The sequence below is a fragment of the Macrotis lagotis genome, chromosome 1 (genome assembly GCF_037893015.1).
Source record: "Macrotis lagotis isolate mMagLag1 chromosome 1, bilby.v1.9.chrom.fasta, whole genome shotgun sequence".
In the NCBI taxonomy this organism is placed as follows: Eukaryota; Metazoa; Chordata; class Mammalia; order Peramelemorphia; family Peramelidae; genus Macrotis; species Macrotis lagotis.
In genome coordinates, this window is record NC_133658.1 from 518339461 (window position 1) to 518366353 (window position 26893).

The 26893-nt window shown below is 35.9% G+C and overlaps 1 long non-coding RNA gene across 2 annotated transcripts in view; it reads left to right on the forward strand.

Moving 5' to 3' along the window:
* LOC141520876 (uncharacterized) overlaps window positions 1-26893 on the forward strand; it is an 84899-nt gene that overhangs the window by 24662 nt on the left and 33344 nt on the right. For both annotated transcript variants that reach the window (XR_012477785.1, XR_012477784.1), the window contains exon 3: window positions 6942-7092. This is a non-coding gene — a long non-coding RNA (uncharacterized LOC141520876). The remainder of the gene's footprint in view (window positions 1-6941; window positions 7093-26893) is intronic.

Genomic DNA, 26893 nt, shown 5'->3' on the forward strand with positions numbered 1-26893 from the left:
TGTCTGAGGCCAGATATGAACTCAGATATGAGTCTTCCTGATTCCAGCCCCCACTGGGCCTCCTAACTGACCTAGGCAAGTCACTTATAAGTAACCCTCTAAAAGTTCTATATTGCAAAGGAGATGCCAACCTGAATTATCAGAGAAAATTCCCCTAGCTTGGGAATTTGCTATGTGAATGAAATCATACCTAGTCATTATCTTTTCTATTTGAATATTTTCTAGAGAAAAATATTAGCATATTTTATGGAGGAAAAACTTAGATGCTGGCTACTTTTGACTAGCAGTTGAGAATAGGTAGTCTCCCTTTCTTTTCATTTCTTCTCCCAGCAAGCAGAAAGTAAATGAACTGGCTGTTAAATAGGACAAGTCGAACCTTTAGGAAAAACCTCTTTAAAAGAACAAAGGGGAAGCAAAGTCTTGCCATTGTCCTAGCAGTCTCGTTTTATTTATTTAACATGCCTGTTGGTTTCTGGCAATCTCTAGATCATCTCTTCCATCCCAGGCTCCTCTGATCTTCATCATTTCTACATAAGGGTTGGATAGAGGAACTTTATTGTTGAAATCTGCATCCATCCCCCTCTTATCATGGTAATCAAGATCTCAGTCCTCTATCCTTGTCCCAGCATCTTATCTACCTTTACGTTCGATGCCACAGAGCCTTGTGAACACTGGGTAAAAATATCTACTTGGCTGTCATAGTCAATTCCCACATTCTAAGTCTCCATGGCAATACCAAGAGAAAACAAAGAACTTAATTTTAATATTGTTATTGACAACAATAATAATATTTGTCAAATAGTTATAATGCCTATCTTACTGAACCAGTTGTGAAGTTTGAGGGACAATAGCAAAGTACAGGAACCAGAAGTATGTACACCGGTGACTCGGTGTTCTCTAAGGGCATTTTGGTAACTATGAAAGTCTGGCAAGAACCCCAAAACATTAGTCATTTGAGTTCTGATGATGTCAATATTTGGTTTATAGGTTATGCCAATGGTGATTTCAAGTATTCCTGTGAATTTAAAAAATAGTAGGACAGCATAGCATTGCAGCCTGGCTCCACTCAGAACCACGATGATGAGCTACTTGACATAAATGACAGACCACACTTGTTTGAAGTACTTTGGGAATGAAATGGGCCAAAGACATGAATCCCTTTAATATTTAACAGTACTACAATCTAACAAGGTAGCCAGGTGGTACAGATAGAGCTACAAGTCTAGAGTCAGGAAATCTGAGTTCAAATCGACCCACAGACACCTACTAGCTCTGTGACCCTGGGCAAGTCACTTAACCCTGTCTATATCAATTCCCTCATCAGCAAAATGAGCTGGAGAAAGAAATGTCAAACTACTACAGTATCTTCATCATGAAAACCCCAAATAGGGTCATAGAGAGCTAAACACAACTGGAACAACAATACTACAACTTAACAAATTTCTAAACAAAGCTTAGCAATTTTAGAAGAGGGCTTCATACTGACTTAAGACAACAATCTCCTTGGGTCCAAGCTACACTACAAGATAGTTCAGATAAATGCAGGGTATTCTTAAGGAATGACATAATCCCTAAATTCAGATTAGGTGAGTTAAAAGTGGAAATTGGAGAGTTAACATCTGGAGAGAGATGCTTGAAGAACCTAAAGGAATCACAGATCCACACATAAGTTCCAGACATGCTAGCTAACAATGGGATGGATGGTAAAAGGATTACCATCAGGCTGAATGATTTTGAAAGGAAGATAAGCATACTTAGAATGGAATTTTTTTTTTTGAAAAGTCCTTTTCATCTTAGGTATGAAACCAACCTAGAGACAAATTATACTAGAGTAGAATAATTTTTAAAAGGTGGTCTCTGCTATAACCATCATGAATGAATGCATTTTCTCACAACAATTGACAGAGCATAAAAAAAATCAGGACTTATACACAATTGTATATGCTGTAGCTGTTGCCATGGCAAGGATGATAAGAAGAAAAGTAGAACTATCTGGGAATATTCTTAAAGACAGGCATTAAAAACCACTATGACATAAGCTGCTTGAGGAAACTAGTGACTGCCTATAGAAGCATACTGGAAGGTTTTATGCAATCTCCAGTTCGTATAAATATCAGAAAACTTGAATAACATCATTGAATTAAAGTGGGGGGGGGAAGAAATGTGTGGAATAGAATCAGGAAGACAAAAGTATATCAGAAAACTATATGGTCTTGTGAATAGAACTCTACACCTAAGAGTCAGGAAGATCTGAGTTTCAATAGTTGTATGACTCAGGGCGAGTCACTTACTTCACTGCCTTTTTTCTTCCTTTTCTTCTTTCCTTTCTTCCTTTTTTTCTTTTGTTTTGGTATCATAATCAGTGCTCTTCACCTATCCTCAATAAACCTCCTCTATCCAAATAAGAATTCTCTCTTATAACAAGTACAATCAAGGAAAGTAAATTTGTATTACATTGATCATGCCTATGTCATGTTGTACCTATCATCACTTCTGCACCAAGAAGTGAGTCATGCTCACTCTTGTATTGGTCTTCTAGAATTTTAAATGTATTGATGAGAGTTCTTTAGACTATCACAATTGTTTTCATTTAAATAATTTTTCTAAATCTGCTTATCTAACTCTTCATCAGTTCATAAAATTCTTCCCAGGTTTCTTAGAAACTATCTCTTTCATTATTTCTTAGACCACATTCATACACATATCATAATGTATTCACTCCCCAACTAGTGGGCATATACCTAGGTTCTATAACCTTTTACTGTACTTACCATAGTAAGTATCACTATAACCAAAAACAGTCCTTATAAATGTTTTTATGCATATGAGTTTTTTCTTCTTTCTTTGATCTCTTTGCAGTATAAGTTGAGCAGTGACATTGGTGGGTGAAAGAAAATTCATAGTTAAAGACTTTTTGCTCTACTTCCAAATTGCTTTCCAGAATGATTCCACCAGCAGTATTATATTAGTGTGCCTGACTACCCTCAGCCCCTTCAACAACTGCCATTCTCCATTTTTGTCATCTTTGCCAATCTGATGGATGTGAGGTAGAATCTTAGAGTTGCTTTTATTTGCATCTCCTGCCAACTGTATCTCTCATGCAGATGCCCCTCAAGGAATTGCTAGCCAGGACTGGGAAACATTGCTTCTGGTGAATTCCAGAATGTCAGAGACTATCAGTCATCACAGAATAATAGTGAACCTGAGGCAGGGAAATAAGCCTTTCTCCTTGAACCAGGAATCTAAGATCGACCTACACACACACACACACACACACACAGAGTCCTCTATCATTACTTAAAGTAACTGGAAGCATTTATCAGGGGTGAATGAGGGGAGGTAAAAACCAGATTTCTGTCCATTTTTTTCTAGATACATTACAAATTAGCAACCACAAAAGTTGTTTGTTTGGAACTTATAAGTGTGACTGCTTGAGATTGAAATAGGAAATTTTGTAGATGTGGGGTACAAGAGAATGACAGAGATTTCTCTAATGTTTATATTTTGCAGCAGTATTTAATAACTCCTGAGTCTCAATGCAGAATCTACATTGCCTTGTCAATTAAAGCCAAACAGCTTAGTAAAAGTAGGAGGTTCATGCAAATGTATTACAGATCTCTTGCCACTTGAGTGGGAGAAATCTTGGCAAGTCCACAGGGTTGGTAGCTTGCGTGTGGCTTCCTCTAGTAGGCCAATAATAAACCATAATCCCTTGCTGGGCTAATTGCAAAGTGACACCCCATCTTCCTATGGGTCAAACGAAGGCAGGATCAAACCAGTATAAATTGCTACTGCTCCTTGGGATAACCCCCAAGTGTACCTACAATCTACATCACTGTCATCTTTTTCTTTCTCATTTTTGGAAAGGTCTGTTTCCTTCATTCTGGAAGAGACTTCCTCTAGTGTCTTGTCCCTGGTTTTTGAGAAGTTACAGCTGTTAGTGACACTGAATTTCATCTTGTCTAGGAAAAGAGCACTGGACTAGAGGAACATGGGATCATAGAACTGGATGTTAATGATTATCTGGTCCAATTCTCTCTTTTCTTGACAGATGAGGAAATAGACCAAGAAGCTGAGTGGCTTGTCCAACACCACACAGTTCCTAAGAAGCAGAAAAAGGATTAAAACCCCAGGCCCTCAGAGTCCTAATACCGAAATCTTTCCGATAGACAAGATGTTTTTTCCAACCCCTTCCACCTCAAACATTCTGTGATTCTGTTCTCTTTAGAGATGACGACTCCTAACACTGTGAACCACATCTTCCCTTGAAGCCCATGACTCAGGGAGGTCAGGGTATAGTCTGGCTTCACAGTAGCTTCTAAATCATGTTCGACTCAACAGCTTTATTCACTCAGCTGCTGTGTTCACATCTGGCTGCTGTTCTGTCTATGTTTTCTAATGGGCTCAGGATGGAGGGTTGAAAGGGAAGCAATGAAAAAGGGGAGTGTGTGTGTGTGTGTGTGTGTGTGTGTGTGTGTGGTGGGTGTGGGGGCAGGGGGATGCACATTAGCTGAGTTTGCTGCTTCAGGGCTCAGAAGCTCCTTGTGCAGAAGGAAATGTTCTCAGTATGGCTTTTTTGCATTAACACAATTTTTTTTTAAGAAACCCATTTTTATAATCACTATAAGCCAGGGAGAGGGGAGGGTGGAAGTGGAGGTGGGGCCATGGAAATGAAAGACTGGGGAGTTGTACACACACACACACACACACACACACACACACACACACACACACACACACACGACAGTGGGCGTATTTTATGGAAAGCAGCCGACAATCAATGTTTGCAGACGCCTTTTATTTTATATTATTTCCTCATCTGTTCAGCGTTCTTGGGTGGATGCCAAAAGCTTAATAGCCTCAGTCAAAGTCGGCCTTTTATCTGTCAAGTTCAAAATGAAACAGAGCTGCCCGCTCTGGTTTAACAATGTCTGCGCTGAAGGCGAACCCCTTCTCAGCTGCTCTGGCCCAGGCGCTCCCACCCCTTGCAGACTCCTGCAGGGGCCATCTTATAAGGGCCTATGATAAAGGACTGGCTGCCAGTTCCCTTCACCCTCTCCAGGCAAACACATCGCAGACCTCAGCACGGGCAAGACCTCTCTAAAGTCCGATTCTCGGGTCTGAACCTGCTGTCATGCGGGCCACCCCCAGTGAGTCCAGAAGAGGGTCACGCTGTCTCATCATGCCACTGGTATTAGGAAGGCAATTTGGGCAGTTCAATTCCATTCAGCTTGAGTGTAAATAGCAATTGTTTCTGTTTTGGCCAGAAACCCTGAGGGTCTTCCCTTCCCAAATTGATTCTTTGGAGTAGCAAACCAGACCATCTTCTGCTTCAATTCCAGCCTAGCCCTTAATCATTGAATGAGTGTCATCCCAGACAAATCTGAGACCTGGAAAAGACTCTAGCATGAAAAGGCCAAGGACCTGCATGCAGGACCATCCCATCTCCAGTCCCCTTGAACTATAGTTCTTGCTACAGACTCAGATCATCCTGGAGAAGAGCATGAAGCTGATGGCTCTGCACAGCCCTGTCTCACTTAAACCCAGTTCACTTGCTAATCATGACATCACCTCCTGATGTCATTGTTCTCTTTGAGAATAAAGGACAAACAACAAACAATTCTACAAGCATTTATTTAGTGTCTACCATATACATATGAACATGATACATATGTCTACTCATACACATAGGCACACACATATATATGCACATGTGTCCACACATACAAATGTATAGATACACACTAAATGCTGAGGATGCAAAGGCAAAGAAAGAAACAAATCTCTTTGTCATATCCTACTGTGGGTCAGAGTAAGAGGAATGGGGAATATTGCCTATTAATAAAGCCCATTAAGAAAATGCAAAATATCCCTGGCACAGTGGACTTAAAATCATAGAACCTGAATAAAAATGGATATCCTCTTAGTCTCTTTCCTCATCTGGAAAGCAATTGGATCAGATGATGTTTAAAGTGCCTTCCAGTTCTATGATCTACCTCAGGGTAGAGGATTCTTTTTTTCTACCAAGGGTCAAAACTTAAAAATTAGTCTACTATATTTGGTCAAACATTTAATTAATTCACTCCTTAAAAGTTCCTAGATTTATTGAATTTTCAGTTGCCTTGACAGGACTAGACCAAATGATTTTGCAGGTTTTATATGACCCTAAGGTCAGACATTCCCCATAAACTGATCTACCTGGTCACATGAAATTCAACATTATTAATGACTGTGACCTCTCATAGAACAAATACTTTGGAAAAGAACACTAGGAAAACTCTCTCTCAGGATGGAGGAAAGGGACCTTCGGTCAAATTTTGCCACATTCAGTCCATGTGACTTTGAGTAAACTTACTTAACTTCTCTGAGGCCTCCTTTTACTCATCCATCCACTAAGGCTTTTGGGGAGGAGGCAGGGAAGTATGGAGAGTGAGGAGTGGAGTCAAGAGTGAAATGAGAATGGTGGTCAGGTTCAGCTCATCTATCAGAAGAGAAATCTGCAGTCAAACTGTAGCCAGATTATGAAGATTTTAAATCCCAAAGTATCTTATATTTCATCCCTTGGGCAAGAAGAAGCCTCTGGAGCTTCCTGAGTAAGTCAGATCTGAGTTTTTTGGAATACTATCTTATCAGCATTTGGAGGAGAGATTAGAGAGGGTAGAAGATGTGGCAGTTGGAGGAGGTAAGTAAGCATACTGGGAGGAGCTTTATAAAACCTTTCCATTCAAATTCAGATTCAAATACTAGTTGTGTGATCCAGGGCAAGTGTCTTAGTTTTCTTATCTGTAAAGTAGGTATAATAATAGCACCCATCTCTAAGGTTGCTTTTAGGATAAAATAGATAATAATTGTAAAGTGCTTTGTAAATCTGAGAATGCAATATAAATGCTAGCTATTATTTTTTTATCTCCATATTCTAATTCTTTATCTCTTTCTGGTAGAGAGATCTGACCAAATGGAGCTGGGCCTTGAAGGAAGAGAATAAATTCAACTAGCAGCAATGAGTAGTCTCCTTTCTTGACATGGGGGAGGAATACATGGCATTTATTCATTCATTTTGGACTAAAAAGGACTGAATGAGATCAAGGAATAGTAAGTCCAGTAGAACTAGACCATTGGGTACCTAATCAGTCAACCAACCAGTCAATAAACATTTATTAATGGAAATTTATTGATTAAAAAGACCAAAGTAGTGCAACTAGGTAGAAAATGAAGAGATGATTGGCCTGGGAGCCCATTTCAAATAGAGTTCTTAAGAGAAGCTTTTTACCTTTCAATCAGAGAGAATAGAGCAAACAAATCCTAAAAGGTCAGTAGGTTCCACATTGTTAAAGACCTCAAATGCCAGCCTACACTTGAACTATATGCAATAAGGAAACTGAAATTATGCGGATAAAGTACTGACATGACCAATGTAATATGCTAGAAGTATTATTTTGAGAGGTGTTGAAGGATGTTAGAAAAGGAAGAGGCTGTAAAATCATTTAAAAGGCTACTTTTATATTTTTAAAAAATAATAAAGACATAAAGGGCAACTAGGTGGCACAGTGGATAGAGTGTTGGACCTAAAGTCAGGAAGACATCTTCCTGAGTTTAAAGCTGGTCTCAGATATTTACTAACTGTGTGATCCTGGACAAGTAACTTAACTTTTAATCTTAATTCTTCATCTATAAAACGGAGAAAGAAATGACAAATCATTCTAGTATTCTTGCCAAAAAAGCTCCAAAAGATATGACAAAGAGTCGAAGATGACTGAAATGGCTGAACAACAACAAATATGTATGGAGAAGACTTCAGGTTAAAATGATGTAGGTTGTAGAGAAGCTCAGTTCTGCTTATACTCCAACAAAGATGTAAAAGAGCACCAGACAGTATAAAGATTTGTAAAACCAGAGAAAAACTACAGTAAGTTCTTCTACCCAGTCCATGTCTACACAAGAAAACAGACAAGGAAGCCTATAGATGCGGGGATAAAGAGTGAGGTTAGATGAGGCAAAAGGCAATAGGGTTTAAAAACAATGAGATCTCAGGTTTGGCCTGGTAAAGTGGCAATAGAGAAGAGAGCTAGTTTTTAGGATAAAATTGTGACCTGTTTTGAGCCACCAGGAAATAGATTCAGATGTCAGTGACTATGAATAAGGATAATAGAGGGCAGGATCATTGCCTGCCTACCCAATCCAAGAGTATGGGAGGGATTGGAACCTGGCTATAGCAAAAAGTCTTAATCCAGAAAGTTAATAATAATATATTTTTAAAATTTTAATTTATTTATTTTTTCAATTACATACAAAAATGGTTTTCAACAATCATTTTTAGTAAGCTTTTGAGTTTCACATTTTTCTCCTTCCCTCCCCTGACAGAAAGCAATCTAATATAGGCTTTACATGTATAAATATGTTGAACATATATCTATAAACAATGATATTTTGATTTGATTGATTATTGCCCTTTATAAGCAAAGAAGACCATGATAATAAGTGAATGGTGATATGACTTACATACTATGTTGATTAAGGGAGGGAATATTGTGCAAAGACATTATTCTCACTGCCTCTTCCAGAACCATCTTTACCCAGTGACCTTCTGGTGTTGGTCTGGTTACAGTAGGAGGCCTTAGTCTTTTAGATATAAGTCTTAGCCATATCATCAAGGCACCATGGCATTATAGTAATGCCTGGCAGAGCATCAGTATGGTTAATTGTCTAATCTAATGACCTTTTCTGAATATTCATTCAGCTTGACCTCTCTGAAGCCTTTAGTCTCTCTTGATTTTCAAGACACTGATCTCTCCTAGTTCTCCTCCTACCTAACTTATACTTCTTAATTTCCTTTGCTGGATTTTCATCCATGTCATACCCAGTAACTGTGGGTGTTCCCCAAGGTTTTGTCCTTGACCCTCATCTCTTCTCCCTTCACACTGTTTCACTTGGTGATCTCATCAGCTCCCATGGTTTTAATTATCATCTCTATGCAGATGACTCTCAGATCTACTTGTATAGCCTTGACCTCTCTCCAGGCATCTAGTTTCACATCGCCAATTGCCTATTAGACATCTCAAATTGGATATTCCGGAGACATCTTAAATTCAACATGTCCAAAATTGAACTTATTATCTTTTCCCTAAGCCCTCTTTTCTTCCTAATTTCCCTATTATTATCAAGGGCACCACCATTCTCCCAGTTACTCTGACTTGAAATTTAGATGTCATCCTCAACTCCTCACTATCAACATTGATACCCAAACAGTTGCCAAGTTTTGTGTACTCTACTTTAATGCCTCTCCTAATGCCTCTTTCTCTTCCCAGATACTATCATCACTCAGGTCTAGGCCCCCAACAACTCTTGCCTAGATTTTTGCAATAGCCTGCTAGTTGGTTTCCCTGTCTCAAGTCCTCCACTAAGCCATCAAAGTAATATTCCTAAAGTACAGATCTAGTCATTCCACTCCCCTTTATTCAATAAATTCTAGGGCCTCTAGGATAAAACATAAAATGCTTTGTTTAAGTTTTGAAACACTTCATGTACCCATACTCATATCCCTCTACCATTTATTCTATACTCCAGTGACACTTGTCCTTTTGAATATCATTTATATTCATCTTTGGAGTCTATGTATTTTCACTGGCTGATCCCCCTCTTCAATGCTTGGAATTCTCTCCCTCATCATTTCTGCCTTCCTTCAAGTTTCAGTTAAAATTCCACCTTTCACAGGAAATTTTGGGTTCTTTTTAATGCTATTAACTTCCTTTCAAAACAATCTCCAATTTATCTTGTATATAATTTTGTTTGTACATAGTTGTTTACATCTCCATCATTAGATTTTAAGCTTCTCCAGAGAATATTGTTTTTTGCTTTTCTTTGTAAAGAGCATAGCACATTGTTGATCAATGGTTTAGGTGTGTGTTCCCAAGGAAAAGAGCATACCAGGCCCTCCTCCACTCTCTCTTAAAGTCTGTTCAGGTTCATGTTTACTGTTTCCATATTATTATCTATCCATATCATTCTCTTGACTTTCAAAGACTGCATTTAATCTTTCCCAACATCAGGATCTTTTCCAATGAATCCCATCTTCTCATTACATGACCAAAGTATTTAAGCTTCAACTTCAGTATTTGTCCTTCTAATGAACATACTGAATTAATTTCCTTAAGTATTTACTTATTTGATTTCCTTGCTGTCCAAGAGACCTCAAAAGTCTTTTCCAGAACCACAATTTGAAAGCATCAATTCTGCTATGCTCAGCTTTCTTTCTAATCCAATTCTCACAGCCTTACCTTGCTACAGGAAATGGTATACCTTTGACCATATGGACCTTTGTCAGTAAGGTGCAGTCTCTGCTTTTTAGTATGCTGTCCAGATTTTCCATAGCTTTCCTTTAAAGGAGCAAGCATGTTTTAATTCATGGCTATGGTCACCTAACTGCAATCATCCTTGAGTCTAAAAATATAAAATCTGACAGTTTCCATTTCTTTTCCCTCTATTTGCCAGGAAGTGATGGGACAGTTTCCAAGATCTTATTTTTTAAAATATTAATCTTCAAACTGGCTTTTACACTCTCCTCTTTCACTCTCATCAAGATACTTCTTAATCTCCCACTAAATAGGAACTTAATACATACTTCTTAACTTGATTTAAGAGAAGTCCCAGTCCGTTAAAGGGAATAACTTTAGAATGAGGACAAGTAGTTCCTCAGAGAAGAGTGCCTTGTCATAAGAAATGCAGGTGTAACTGGAAAAAATGAAGCAAGAACCGGAAGTGGGAACACATACTTATAGTAACTGCTGCTAGGGAAGCTGAAGTTGGTAGACTGCTTGAGTTTGGGAGTTTTGAACTATATTCTAGGGTTAATGCCAATCAGGAATATTCTGTGTGACATGAATATGATGAACCCCTGGGAAAGAAAGATTACTAAGGTACTTAAAGGGGATTTAAGTAGCTCAGGTTAGCAATATAGCAGATCAAAGAAAGAAATAAAATAAGGTACAAAAATAGAACCAGAAATCAAATAGAAAAATACACTTCACCTTTTGGGTAAAGCAACTGAAAAGATAGAGGTATTATGGTCAATATACATAGTTTCCAAACTAGAGGAAAAATATTGCAAGCAGTAAAATAGAATTTAAGCATCTAGAAATCACAGTCAAGATCACATAAGACTTAGAAGCAATTACTATGAAGAAGAGAAAATATTGGAATATAATATTCCAAAGTGTAAAAGATTAAAGATTTAACGGCCAAAAAATAATCCATCCTACAAAACTGATTATAATCCTAAAGGGAAAAAATACTCTATCTCTAATAGAATAGAAAACTTTCAGACATTCCCAATGAAAGGATAAGACCTAGGTAGAATCATTGAAATACAAATAAAGGATACAAGAGAAATCTATGAAGGGACCTATGTTTGAATTATCAAAACGGGCAAATGATTATGAAGTACTCTTATTTTAATAAGAGGAGAAAAGATGTGTCCCTTCAAGAATCCTGTTGTCTTCAAGGGCCACAGGGAGAATTAAGAAAAATAAACACAGGACCTGTGTTTGATTTTGTTCTATTTAATTGACTTTAAAAGAAGAAAAGAAAGGAAGGAAAGGAAAAAGAAAAGGTATTTTAGAGTATACAAACATGCAGTAAGAAGTAAGAAGAATGTGCAGCTCATGAACCTCAATCTTATTTGAACAGAGAAAAAGGAATTTTCCTGCACATATATGTAGGATAAAATACATTAAAGACAACAGGGAAATACATAGAAAAAAATGAAAGGGGAAGAGAATTCATTGAAAGGGTAAAGTTGGGGTCAGGAAAACAAAGTAATTTCATAAAATGAATTGTAAAATAAGAAATAGAAATTATAAAAAATTGTTTCATCTTAGATTGATGAAGAGAAAAAAGTCATAATTTCATCCTTAGACTACTTCTGTTATAGATTATCAGTAATCACATTATTGCTCTTTTACTATCTTTGTAAAGAGAACAGTAAATAGAACAAAAAAGATGCAAAACTGCAAGTGGATATGAAAGAAATACACAATTAACAATCCTAACAATGAACATAAATCCACTCACAAAATTGAGGAAAGTAGCAAAACAGAAAAGCAGAATCCATCAATTATTTACAGGACACACATACTGTAAATTCAGAACCTTGAATAGTATAAGAATTTAATATTAGGACAGAATGTATTATATCTCAGGTGAAAACTTTTTACAATTTTATTTATTTATTTTCCAATTACATATAAAGATAGTTTTCCACAATCATTTTGTGCAAGATTTTGAATATCACATTTTTGTTCCTTCCCTCCTTTCCCTGACAGAAAGCAATCTAATGTGATTAAACCAAAATCCTTATCAATCATTTTGTGAAAGAAGAATCAAACCCAGATGGGGAAAAAATTAGGAAAAATATAATACATAAGACAACTTTTTTTTTAGGTCTTTGCAAGGCAAATGGGGTTAAGTGGCTTGCCCAAGATCACACAGCTAGGTAATTATTAAGCATCTGAGCCTGGATTTGAACTCAGGTATTTCTGACTCCAGGGCCAGTGCTCTATCCTCTGTGCCACCTAGCCACCCCCTACATAAGACAACTTTAATTGAAGATAGTAAGATTTGGTCTGCATTTAAATGCCATAAATCCTTCTCTGGAAATGAATAATATTTTCCATCAGGTGAAATTTTTTAAAAAACAAAAGCAGCAATCATGATTTCAAATAAGAGTAAAAAAAGACAGTTAAAAGAGATATAGGATTACTAAATTATTCTTGAATGCATCACATATAAAGTATAATAGTATCAATATTTAATGTATATGTACTAAATTCTGAATATTTAGTTACTAAATAGTTCTTAGGGAGATATAACCAAATTATAATAGGAACCTTTTCACACCCAAGAACCTTTTACACCAAGATGAGTATAACAAAAAAGACAAACAAAAGAGAAGTGAAGGGTATGGATGTAATTTTAGACAAATTTGATAAAGGTGCATTACTGAATTGGAATAGAAATTAATATATATATATATATATATATGTGTGTGTGTGTGTGTGTGTGTGTGTGCATACACATATACATATTTGTATACATATAATATTCAAAAAGTATTAACTTTACAAAAATTACTCATGTTTTATGATATAAAAATGTCATAGGCAAGTTCAGAATTGCAAAAATTTTAAACCCATTCTTTACTAACCATAAAATATAATCAATAAAGCACATTTAAATAAAGGATTCAAACTTAAAAGTCTACTAAATAATTTATTTCTAAAAATTGATGGATTAAAGAAAAAATCATACAATTTTATTGAAAAAATTGATAATAATGAGACAATTTACTAAAACTTTTGCAATTTGGCTAAGCAGACATCAGAAGAAAAATGATGTTTCTTCAATTTTATCAGTGAAAGAGAAAAAAATGAATTGGGCATGAAGCTCAACTTTCAAACTATATCACAAAGCAGTAGCTATCAAAACTATCAGGTAATGGTTAAACTATATATATTATATATAATATATATGTACATATATATATATATATATATATATATATATATATATATATATATATATATTTAAGTTGATCCGTGGAACAAATTAGATTCACAGAACCAGAAACAATCAATTGTAATATAAAAGCACAATTGATACCATCTACACAAGAAGCCAACAAATACAAGAATGTAAGGTCCTTAACTGGGAATTGAGTGTGTTATGTTGACTCCATTTTTTTGACTTAATTCTGCATTTATCATATTTCCTTTTCAATTGAATTATAAATGTAGTCCAATTTCTGTCTTGTGAACAAACTTAATTCAATTATGGGAATTACAAGAAAATTTTATTGCATTATTCCCAACCCTGCATGACTGGGAAGTTGGACTACTTCTATCCATAGTTTGGTGACCCTTAACTAAGGACCTAGATTATTCTGTTCATTTTCAAAGATTAATGTAAGAATTTTTCTCACAATTATACATTTCAAGCAACCCATATGTCTTATCTGAAAAATGGTCCCTTCCTTGTCAATTAGTTATTGTTCCCATGTTCCTTTGATTTAATACAGACACTTGGGGGGTAGTTGGACACTTCTTTTTTTGATTTCAGGGAACTGTAAGTTTGCTCCCCTCCTTCCAAAGTGGAAAGTCTTTAGTGTTTCCTCCAATTAGAAATCAGATAACCTAATTTTTCTTCTTGATTAATTTTTTTAGTTTTTGAATTTTAATTTTTTTAATCAATTACTCTTACTTGGTTAATTGTTTTAATTCAGAAAATCTGTCTCTCCCTGAATTCACATTTTTGTGCCAAAGTTGAGAGAAGTCTTGTCTTAATTTGTTACACAATTAACATGCATTTCTTCAGAAACAGATAAGCTCAGAAACTTGAACTTTTGTTTTCTTAGTCAATTTGATGCCACAAAAACTGCTGGCAAAACTGGAAACAGGGTCTGACAGAATTTAAGTTTAGACAAACTTCTCATATCATTAGAGCATGCCATAATATGCTCTAAAAGGCTATGTGACTAGAAATAAAACATTATATCATAAGCAAGTTAATGGAGAATTGATGGAAATATTTTCCTATGTATAAGGGTATAGACCAAACAAAGGATAGAATAAGTCATTAAAAAATGAAACATTCAAATTGGATTACATAAAATTGAAATGTGTTACACAATAAAACCAATGCAATTAGATTTAGATAGGAAATTATTAACTGGGGAAATCTTTGTATAAAAAAGGACTGATATGTAAAATATATTAGGCATTTATACCAATATATAAGAACAACCATTCCCCAAAAGATATAATGATCAAAGAATGTGAACAAGTCACTCATGAAAGAGACAAGACAAGTAATTAGCAATCATATAAAAAGTTACATGAATTACTAATATAAAGAAAAATGAAATTTTAAAAAACTCTGGTTAAAAAAATCTCATACCCATTATACAAATATAAAAATTCAATTGTTGGAGCAGGTATGGAAGGGTGAGTACAATAATGCTCTATTGATGGAACTTTGAGTTGATCTAGCCATTCCAGATCACAATTTGAAGCTATAACCCAAAATTCAATAAAGTGATTACTCTGTCATTCAGCAATGTCATTACTAGTTACATACCCTGGAAAGATGAAAACAAAGGGAAAGAATCCTTTTGAACGATATTTATAGTATCACTTTTTTAAAAAGCAAAGAAGTAGAAGCAAAGTGGGTACCCATGATTTGTGGAATGATTAGACAAGTTAAAGTATATGAATGCAATGGAATATTACTGTGACATGAGAAATGATAATCAAGCAACAAGCATTTATTAAATTCATAGTTTGTCAGGCACTATGCTAGTTGCCAGGGATACAAATACAAAGAATAAAATAATTCCTTCTCATAAGGAATTTATATCCCAATGAACTGAGAAGTAGGTGGTAGTACAGAGGCTAGAGCACTGGATCAGAATTCAGAAAGATGAGTTTAAATCTGTCCAGACACTTTCTAGCTATGTGACCCTGTCTAATCCATTATCCTCATCTGAAAAATGAGTATTATTATAATAATAATAACACCTATCTGTGAGGATAAAATGAGATAACATTTTCAAAGGGTGTTATAAATGCTCTGTTTATTAGTAATTGTGAAGGTAATAGAAAATAAAGTACATATATAAGTATATAAAGAGAACAAATACAAATAAGTTCAATAGGGATAAATTCACAATAAAGACTTGTATGATAGTGTGCAAAGCAAGATAAGTGGGACTGGAACAATTTATACATTGACTACAACATTATAAAGGAAAATAACTTCAAAAGGTTTAAGAACTTTGATCAATGTGGTGATTAGTTTTGACTCCAGAAGACTTCATGATAAAACAATTCTTAATACCTCTCGGCAGAGAGGTGATGAATTTGCAGAAATAGAATGAGACATATATTTTCAGACATGAAAATGTGTGAATTTGGTTTGCTTGGCTATACTTATTTATTACAAAGAAGAGATTTTTATTTGGAAGTATGGGAGAGTTTGGGTAGAGTGTGGCAGTGTAGAGATAATGATGCCAAAAAAGAAAGGAAAGAAATAAAGAAGTCAGTGAAATATTTTTAAAATTACATAGAAGAGGGGGACAATTAGGTGGTGCAGTGGCTAGAGCACAGGGCCTGAACTCAGGAGGACTTGACTTCAAACCCCCACCTCAGACACTTACTACTTACTTAGCTATATGACCTTGGATGAGTCACTTAAACCCATTGCCTTGCAAAACAAAAACAGAAACAAATTCCCTAAAAGGGAACATAAGGAAGTTCAGAAAAGGACATAGACAAATAAGGAGAAGTGAGTGCTGCTATTTAAAATTTAATATATGCTTTTAAAAAAATACAAAGTTATATGTAACTGGGGATTAAGTGACTTGCCCACAGTCATACAATTAGTAAGTATCTGAGGCTGGATTGGAACTCAGATGCTCCATCCACTGTGTCCTATCTACCCCACCCCTCCCTCACCCTCATCCCTCCTCAAGTAGTTAGGTGGTACAGTGAATAGAGCACCAGCCTTGGAGTCACAAGGATCTGAGTATAAATCTGACTTCAGACACTTATCACTTATTAGTTTTGTGACCTTGGATAAGTCACTTAACTTGTATCCAAAGTCATCTTCAGTCATCCTGATTAATATCTGGCCATTGGACCCAGATGGTGCCAAAGTGAGACTGGTGACTTAGTACAGCATCCCCTCACTCAAATGCAATTCATATGAATGTCATAACATTACCTCCCTGATGTCATGGTCTTCTTCAAGAACAAAGGGCATCGTCATCATATACCAAATATAATCATTTTATCCTGGATTACTTTGCATATGAAATATTCATGTTTATTATACATACATGTATACACACATATATAATGATATGTAATGAGGCTATATCTCCAAAAATGAGAGGAGTCTTTGGAATATGACAAGATAGCATATTGAAGTATCCTGTGTCCTCTACCATATTGCTGTTGTTCAGTCTGACTCTTCATGACCTCATTTAGGGTTTTCTTGGTAAAGATTCTGGAATAGTTTGCCATTCCCTTCCCCAGATCATTTTACAGAAAAGGAAACTGAGTCAAACAGGGATAAGTGACTTGTCTAGGATCACAAAGTTGAAAGTCTCTGAGGCTGAATCTGAACTCAGAAATATAAATCTTCCTGATTCCAGGTCCATTAGAACTCCACATGCTCCATCTACTGTGTCACTAACTGCCCCACAAGTCAAAATAGCCTCCTTTAATTGACTTTAACTGGAACAGGCTTCAACTTTAAGACTGCTAAAACTGAGACAATCTCTTTTTTTCTGAATTATATTCTTTCCTATGCACTCCTTTTTGCTACCTCTAAAGGGTGCATATCACCTACCATGAACTGAAGTGGTGAGTGGAAAAGCATCGCCTTCATGGCTCTCCCTTTTTACCCTTTTTCTGAGAAATGGACCTGGGAGTGTTTGTGTTTGCTTGTTTTGTGTTTATTAACTATCGGCTATTATTTGTTGTTTGTCCTCAGTTTTAGATGTCAGGTTATTCCCACCTGAGTGGGAGGACAAGCCACTTGCATCTTGGAGTCATGATTGCAGGAAGGATATTGCAGCTAGTCGACCTGATAGGGAAACCCTGACAAACCAGGGTGCCTGGGATTTGAATTCAAATATGGATTTTGGTCTTGGATCTGGGAATATGCCTACCATATTGGGGTAGTAAGTTTGTATATTTGTCATTACACCCTTAAAGTAAATATTCCTGTGTAAAAGTTAATGAGTTAGTGGATAATTGAAACATGGGGTACAAGGGAAACCCATCCTTCTGATCAAGAAAAACCACTGGTCGGGGTTGGAGTAATTGAAAGAGAGTCAAAAATCCCCTTAAGAGCACCTGAGAGCCCAGGGGGAGAGGTGAGATGTAACAGACTTAGCTTTCAGGTAGTGAGGACCAGGTAGTATTATATATATATATATGTGTGTGTATATATATATATATATATATATATATACACATATATGTATATATATGTATATATATACATATATGTATATATACATACCTATATATTGTGTGTTGTATGCTTATATTTGAGAGAGAGACATGAGATAAAGACAGAACCAAAGACAGAAACAGACAGAGAAACATGAGACAGAGATAGAGACAGAGAGACAGAGAGAGAGAGAGAGAGAGAGAGAGAGATTGGTACGTTCATGAGAACCCTAAACCTAGGGAATATTTAAGTTCTTAACCTCTCTTTGAGAGGTGTGGGATTCTCCTAGATTATATGAACTTGCGGAGGCCAAATCAAATATTTTGAGTTTGGTTCCTTTCAGAGTCTAACTATTAGTTACTATGTTAGACCCATGTCTGAAGAAGCAGAATTTTTTTTAATGACCTGAGATCATAAGAATTCTGCCCTAAGAACTATGATTATAAAATGACTTGTGATTATGGCCCCAATTAGGAGCAAAAGACTCCCCATCAATGGAATGGGAAGTTGTCATTCCAATCCTGCACTAAGATCACTCTCTCCTCTGTATCTCACAGACCTATTTCTTTTCCTTCTTCCATCAAAAAGTAGATATTAGGGAAATGTAATGGCAAGGTTAAATCACAGGTGTTTACCAGGAATAAGACCAGATTCATCAAACATCATCTTCCTTCCTTCCTTCCTTCCTTCCTTCCTTTCTCTCTTGGCAATCAGGGTTAAGTGACTTGTCCAGTGTCTAAGTGTCTGAGGTGGAATTCGAACTCAGGTCCTCCTGACTCTAGGGCAGGTGCTCTATTCTCTGGGCCATCTAACTGTCCCACAGACAGCCCAAGTCATGTTACATTTGGATGATTTAGTCTAGATCATAAGCCATATGGGAACACTATTCACAGAGTAACCTTGAAAAATAGAACTCCCAAGTTACCCTAAGAACAGGGGTCCTGAAGCTCTTTATTTATTTTTAGTTTAGTTTTTTTTTTGCAAGGCAATGGGGTAAAGTGGCTTATCCAAGGCCACACAGCTAGGTCATTATTAAGTGTCTGAGGTCGGATTTGAACTCAGGTACTCCTGAATCCAGGGCTGGTGCTCTATCCACTGCATCACCTAGCCACTCCAAGGTCTTTATTTTTTTATACTGGTCAACTTCGTCAGTCTAATGAAGCCTATGGATCCCTTCTCAGAAAAAAATGTTTTTAAATGCATTAGATGGACCACATAGGATTAGAAGAGAAACAATTCTATTGAAATTCAGTCATCAAAATATTTTTTAAAAATAAGTTCATAGACCCAAAGTCAGTATTCTTTACCCTAAAGGATTATCCTAAACACTACAGACACTGTTTCAGATTACCTTCTGGAATCCTAGCAAGCTTCTCCCAGTCACTAGCTAAGAAAAAACATTACTCCAACTCAGTGGGATGCTAATGTTCATGACAAGGTAGTGTGACAAAAGGCAAAGATGGAACTACCTTTCTCCTTTACCTCAGGAACTATACTGCATGCTCCTTGCCACTGCCATATATATGTTTCTAATAAAGGTATAAATGCTTCCAATCACCTATAATAGCAGCATTATCCTAATATCTTGATGTTAGCAGCCAGCGATCGAAGGCAGGAAGATTGGAAGAAAACTCTTCAGTGTTGTCAGTAATAGGAGGGAGGTAGTTTAGTCTAATGGTAATGACTCATGCTTGCAGAGATGTCTTATCCCAGAGGACTCTAAAGTATTCTACAAACACACTTTCATTCCTAGATTTCCTAAAAACCCTGGGATGTAGCAATATATATATATATATATATATGTATGAATAATATATATTCTGAATCTATATAGATATACCATCAGTGTGTGATATAAATATGTATAAGTGAAACAAATATTATTTTTTCAGATTTTACACATATAATCTTTTTTTTAAAATGGAGCTGGTATTGCTTTACTTATAACCCAATGCAATTTTTAAGAGCAAAGGTGCTTTTTGAATCCAAACAATCAAATAAATAATCACTGAGATTCATATAGTTTTTATGCTTTATGGACATTATCTAATTTGAATTTCATGGTATGACTGTGAGAAAGTACAGGCATTATTCAGATGTGATATATTCTGTGAACTTCCAATGTGGAAATACTTTCCATCAGTGTAGTTGACAATTTTTCTTTAAGTTGAACTTAACTGCCTGGAGCACTGGAAAATTAAGAAATTTATTCCGGATCACAAAGCTTTGGTGATAAGCTTCAGACCTTGCTTCCTCACTTTCCAAATTCTGCAGAACTGCCTCTTGAAAATATTTTGAATATTTGCAATTAACAGAAATAACAGTGAGGCTTTAGGAGATTTAATGACTTATCCAAAGCCATATAGAAAGGGCCAGAGTCTATATAATCATCTAAGACTTCTTGATGAACAATATTTTTTTTAGGTTTTTGCAAGGCAATGGGGTTAAGTGGCTTGCCCAAGGCCACACAGCTAGATAATTATTAAATGTCTGAGGCCGGATTTGAACTCTATCCACTGCACCACCTAACCGCCCAGATGAATAATATTTTATATTACACAACTTACATCTGAAAAACCAGAGATCTGAAGAACTTTGAAAAACTCACACAATAACCATTTTGCCTGGTTCCTAAATTTTCTGGTTCTTGGTATTTAAAGTCACTAGATATAAAATACTAGGTCATGCTCAAACAGAGTTTTCCTACTCAGGATTCAAACCAGCTTTGATAGTTTATGGCTTCCAATGCTTCCTAGGTGAGATTTTTTTTATAACTGTGGCCCTAAATCTGTGTGACACCAAAGCAAATCACAATTTCTTCAAACCTTAGTAACATCTCAATAGGCTCAGACTTATTGAAGGAAATGAGGCCTCTACCTATACTCCAATTAATTAAGCACATCTTCTCAGTGAATCTTCTAACATAATGTGATGCACATAAGGTCCTTTACCCCATTGCCATGGGGTTTGACAAGGGAGATGATGCTGGTATTATATTCATCCACAGAGAGAATTTATCAAGTCACCTACTTTGTGAAGAATGCCATGCTAGAGTCCAGTAGTGTCTGTCAATTAATTATCCTTACTGAAATCTCTAGGCAGAGAAGAAGCTTCTCATTCACAGGACACAGGAAGACCAGATCCCTGGAAGATTCAGGAATCATTGGCTTTAGGACTGGAGGAGACCTTGAAGAAGCAAGATGTCACTGCCTTATAAATAAGGCATCTGAGACCAGGGAAGTAGCTTGGTGTAGAGGAAAATCAATCCATTAAATAGTATTTAACTGATAAATGCCTCCTATTTGTCAGCCACTTGGCCAAGTACTAAGAAATGAAAGAGAAGGCTCCCAAAGAAAGAACACTGGATTTAGACCAATAGAACTTGGGCTTAAATTCTAGTTCTGTCCCTTACTGCCTATGTGGTCTTGACCAAGTCATTTAATTTTTCTGACTCTCAGTTTCCTGTCTGTAAAATTGTGATGACCGATAATCATCATATCCCATCATCAATATCTATAGGATGGTCAAAGGTTTGCAAAGTACTTTACAAATATTATCTTGTTTTATCCTTATAACAATCCTTGAAGGTAGGTGCTATTATAATTTATTATAATATAATTATAATTATATTATGTATAATATATTATATATATTATATAATTATAATCATTATTTTTCAGTTAAGGAAACTGAGGCAAACCCAAGTGATTGGAAGGATGATAGTGCCCTTAAAAGTAATAAGGGTATTAGATAAGGCATTGGTTTAGGGAAAGAGATAATGTTTCATTTTGGGTATGTTGAGTTTGACATATCTGTGAGACAGTCAAGTAGAAACATTTAACAGGCTGACAGAAAACAGACCTTGAGTTATAAAAGTAGTAGGGGGACAGCAAAGTGGTGCAGTTGATAGAGCGCTGGCCCTGGAGTCAGGAGGACCTGAGTTCAAATTTGACCTCAGACTTGCCTAGCTTTGTGACCTTGGACAAGTCACTTAATCCCATTGTCTTAAATAAATAAAAAAAATTTAAAAAGAGTAATAGGACTAGATACATAGGTTTAGGATTCATTTGCATAAAATTGATGTCTGAACCAGTGGGAACTGATGAACTCACCAAGACAAAAGTTACAAAAAGAGAAGACTTAAGACAAAATCTTGTTTCAAGAACAATAGATGAAAACAGTAAACAGTAAACAGTAAACAGAAAACAGTAAACAGATTGAGAAGTGTCCCTCAAGCAGAAAGAGAACCAAGAGAGAATCAAGTCATAAAAATTGAGGGATGAGAGGTTGGTTGATAGTATCAAAAGCTCTTAAGATACTAAAAATGAAGAGTGACTTCTAGGTCACACAGCTAGTAAATATCTGAGACTGGATTTGGTTTTCCTGACTCCAGGTCCAGTGCTTTATCCATTGTGTCATCTAGCTGCCAAAGAAAGCTAAGTTCCTAAAAAATCAAAGTAGTTATATAATTGAACTTAATTTCATTCAAGTGAGAATAATGACTTACATATTTGAGTAACCAATAACTGTTTTAGTATAAATGCTTAAGAAATTTATACACCTGTTTTCAAAAAGATACCTATGACTTACTGGTATAGTCAATCAAAAAGCATTATTTCTGAAGCTAAACAATCCCAAGTTTAGAAAAATATAGGCAATAAGACAAATTTATAAGAGAAAACTCACCAATAGCAAAAGGAGATCCACTAACTTACCAAAGGTTTTGCAACCAGGATGCAACATATTTATTCATCTGGAACTTTAAATCTAGGTCTTCTGAGTTCAAAAGCAGTGGTCTATTCACTATAACATGTCAAAAATGAATGCACTAGATGAATCAAAGAATGATTCTGAGGTGGTATCATCTCTTAGATAAAGGAGACAATAAGTCTTAATCTCAATGAATTAAGCAGGTTTGAACAAAGATACAAAAAAATCCTCTAAAACAAACAAAAGTATATCTGTTAGGTATGCTCATTGAGTCACTGCTAAGGATATCTGAGAAATTTTAGAAGCTGTCAGAATTGTCACAGGATTGGAGAAGGCCAAAAGTTATCTAGATTTTTCAAAATAGGACAAGAGAGAGAGAGAGAAAAGGAATAAAGGGAAGAATCTGTAAACACTGAGTCAGTAAGTTTGACTTCTATTCCTTGCAAATTTTTAGAACACATTGTCAAAGGAATGGTTTGGGAGCACTTAGGGAAAGGAGCTGTCATCATTAAACTCTAATGTGGCTTGATCAAGAACAGGTTATGCCAGATTAACTTCCTTGCCTTTCCTTCCCCCTTGCCTTTCTTTTTTAAATAGAGCAACAAACCTGAAAGATCAAAGGAATGCTATGGTCATAACATACTTGGATTTCAGTAAAGGATTCAATTATTTTGTGTGGATTTGTAGGAAAAAATAGATTTCAAAAATCGTTTTTTCCCTCTTTTTTTTTGGGAAGAGGGTAGAATTTACATTTCATAGATTTAGAGCCAAAAGAATTACAGAGCCCAAGGAAACTGAGATAAAGGAAGGTTTAATGACTCACCTAGGGTCATATAGTTCATAGGTGTCTGAAGCAGAATTTGAAGATCTATTCACTAATTCAAAACTGAGAGAAAGACAGAACCCAAGAAATTATCATTATTTGGTTGATAATATTAATTTGTAGGAATCTGTAGTGGAGTGCCCCAAGAATCTGTTTTTCCTTTTGTTGTTATTTTTATCAGTGACTTGAATTGAAAATATTGAAAATGAGGCTGTAAAATGTTAGATGATACAAAACTGGGAGAGATAGCCAAACACTGGATAATAGACTAAGGATCCAAAAACCCCTTGGTGATCTAGAAAATTGAGTAAATACAATAATACAAAATTGAATAGAGATGAATGTCATGTACAGTACAGATCTGAACTACTATCTCCTGACCATATTCTCATTTTGGGGGTCAGAGCTCAGTGGCTATATCCTTTGGGGTTCTAGGGCTAATACTGAGGGGGTAGAAATAAGACCCTTCTTTATGGTTATCGGTTAGTCAGTCAATTTTAATTAATTTTTAGAAAAAAGGTGATATATCACAAATTATCACAAAGGTGACATAGTAAGAACAGTAAGTATATATAAAACATTGCTCCCAAAGTCTATGAAATACTCTTCCACTTGGACATAGAGAGTCCAGGGAAGAGTGAACTCAAGCTTAAAGCATATATAGCAAAGGAGTAAAGACATAGATTCTGATTGCAGGAAGTCCTGTTCTTCCCATTTGGAGAGAGCATGAAGTTATCCTTAGGCATGGTATAGTTTCTACTGGCTTCTTTGTAGACTCCTTGGCTTGCTTTTCCTCAATGTGTTCTTTACTACTGACACTGCTGCCAGGCTCTGCTATTCTAGGGATGCTGGTAAGGTATTAATACAAAGTTCAAAATCATCTAGGCCCTTTGAAACTTATAAAATCTTCCTTTCAAAGGGATGGGGAAGAAGATCAAGAGAGAGGCTGATGATTGAAGCTTTTCTTTCTTTTTTGTAATTTTTTTTAAATTAAAGATTTTATTTATTTTGAGTTTTACAACTTTCCCCCAATCTTACTTCCCTCCCCCCAACAGAAAGCAATTTGTCAGTCTCTACATTGTTTCCATGCTGTACATTGATCCAAATTGAGTGTGATGAGAGAGAAATCATATCCTTAAGGAAGAAACATAAAGTATAAGAGATAAGATCAGACAGTAAGATATCAGGTTTTTTTTTCTAAATTAAAGGGAATAGTCCTTGAACTTGGTTCAAACTCCACAGTTCTTTACCTGGATACAGATGGCATTCTCCATTGCAGACAGCCCCAAATTGTCCCTTATTATTACATTGATGAAATGAGCAAGTCCATCAAGGTTGATCTTCACCCCCATGTTGCTGTTGGGGTATACAGTGTTTTTTTTGGTTCTGTTCATCTCACTCAGATGATGGAGCTTTTCTTTGAGGTAATTTTATCCCAGGGCTAGGCTATAATAGCTCCACTGCCCCCCCCCCATACATTTGGTCTTGCTAAGTTACATATATATATATATATATACATATATATATATACATATATATATATATACATATATATATGTATATATATATATGTATATATATATATATATATATATATATATATATATATATGTGCAAGGCAATGGGGTTAAGAGTGACTTGCCCAAGGTCACACATAGCTAGGCAATTATTAAGTATCTGAGCGTGAATTTGAACTTAGGTCCTCCTAATTCCAGGGCCAGGTGCTCTATCCACTATACCACCTAGCTGCCCCCTAAGTTATATTTTTTAAAGAGGGTATGATCAAATCTCACTCAATCCAAACAATACTTCCTAATCAATACACACCATTTTATCCAATAGCTTTCAAGGACTTATGAATTGATTAAGGACTTTTCTTGTTTAGTCTAAAGCTTTTGATTGACTGATTCAATAGGGATATTCTTACCTGGTTAAGGTGGTGGGGCATTTTGTTGATTTCTATAAGTGGGGTGGAGTGATTTGATTGATTGACTCAAAGGATGCCCCCACTCCCTTAAATTTGAATCCAAAATGTAAGCTTCACAAATATAGGCTGGAGAAAGGCATATTAGACAATACTCTAATGAAATCAGAAGATTTTAGTGGATTGAAAATTCAATATGAATCAATAGTGAAATACAGCAACAACAAAAAAAGAGCTAACTTAAGCTCTTCTAAGCCGTATTAAAACAGATATCATGTTCTAAATGAGAGTGGTAATTGTTCTACTATTTTCTTCCCTGGTCAGCTCACTCATGTACTCTATTAATCACATTTTGGAAAGAATTAAACAAGTTAGAGCCCATGAAGGAAAGGGAAGCCAGGATGGTCCAAGGGTTAGAAACTGGTGCCATATGAGTTTTAAAATAATCATAATAATAACAACAAGAGCCAATATATAAGCATATAGCACTTAAAATTTGCAAACAGTTTTATTAATTATTGCATTTAACCAGGTTACACACTGTAAAGTTGCTACTGTAATTATTCCTATTTTTGTAAATAAATAAGGAAACTGTGGTTCAGAATGGTTTACTGACATGTCAATGACTACTTAGGTAATAAAAAATACAATAAAACTTTGGATTGAAGATCTTTCAAGCTCTGAGTCCCATCATGCTGATTTTTATTTCACCACAATGCATCTTACTGATTAATTAAAGCTTGGAAAAACCTCAGAAGAGACATGGTAGAGGTTTTCAAGTTGTCATATTCTTTTCCTGTCTGATAAATCAGTGATTCCCTCACTGTATTCTTTCTGTTCTGTCTTTTTTTCTGGAATGCTACATTCCCTATCCTTACTGTGATCTGTGGTGAAGGAAGGGAATAAGCATTTAGAGAGAGCCTAGGAGTCAGGAGGACAGGGAGTTCAAATCCAGTCTCAGACCAACTGTGTGACCTTGGGCAAGCCACTTAACCCTGGTTGCCCCACATCCAGGGCCATCTCCAGTCATCCTGATTCATATCTGGTCAGTGTACCTACATGGCTCCAGAGGAGAAAGTGAGGCTGATGACTTAGCACAGTCCCCGCACTCACATCCAATTCATGTGTTTGTCATTGTATCACCTCCTTGATGTCATGGTCTTCTTTGAGAATGAAGGACAAACTTTATTATTATTATTATTATTATTATTTCTATATATCCAGGCACTATGCTAAGTACTATTTATAAATAGTTCATTTGATCTTCATGATAATCCTTGGAGCTAGATCTTGTCATTATCCCCATTTTTATAGTTGAGGAAACTGAGCAAACAGAGGGTAAATGACTTGAGCAGGGTCATACCGCTAGTAAGTGTTAGAAACTGGATTTGAACTCAGGTTTTCCTGGCTCCAGGCTTAGTACTTCA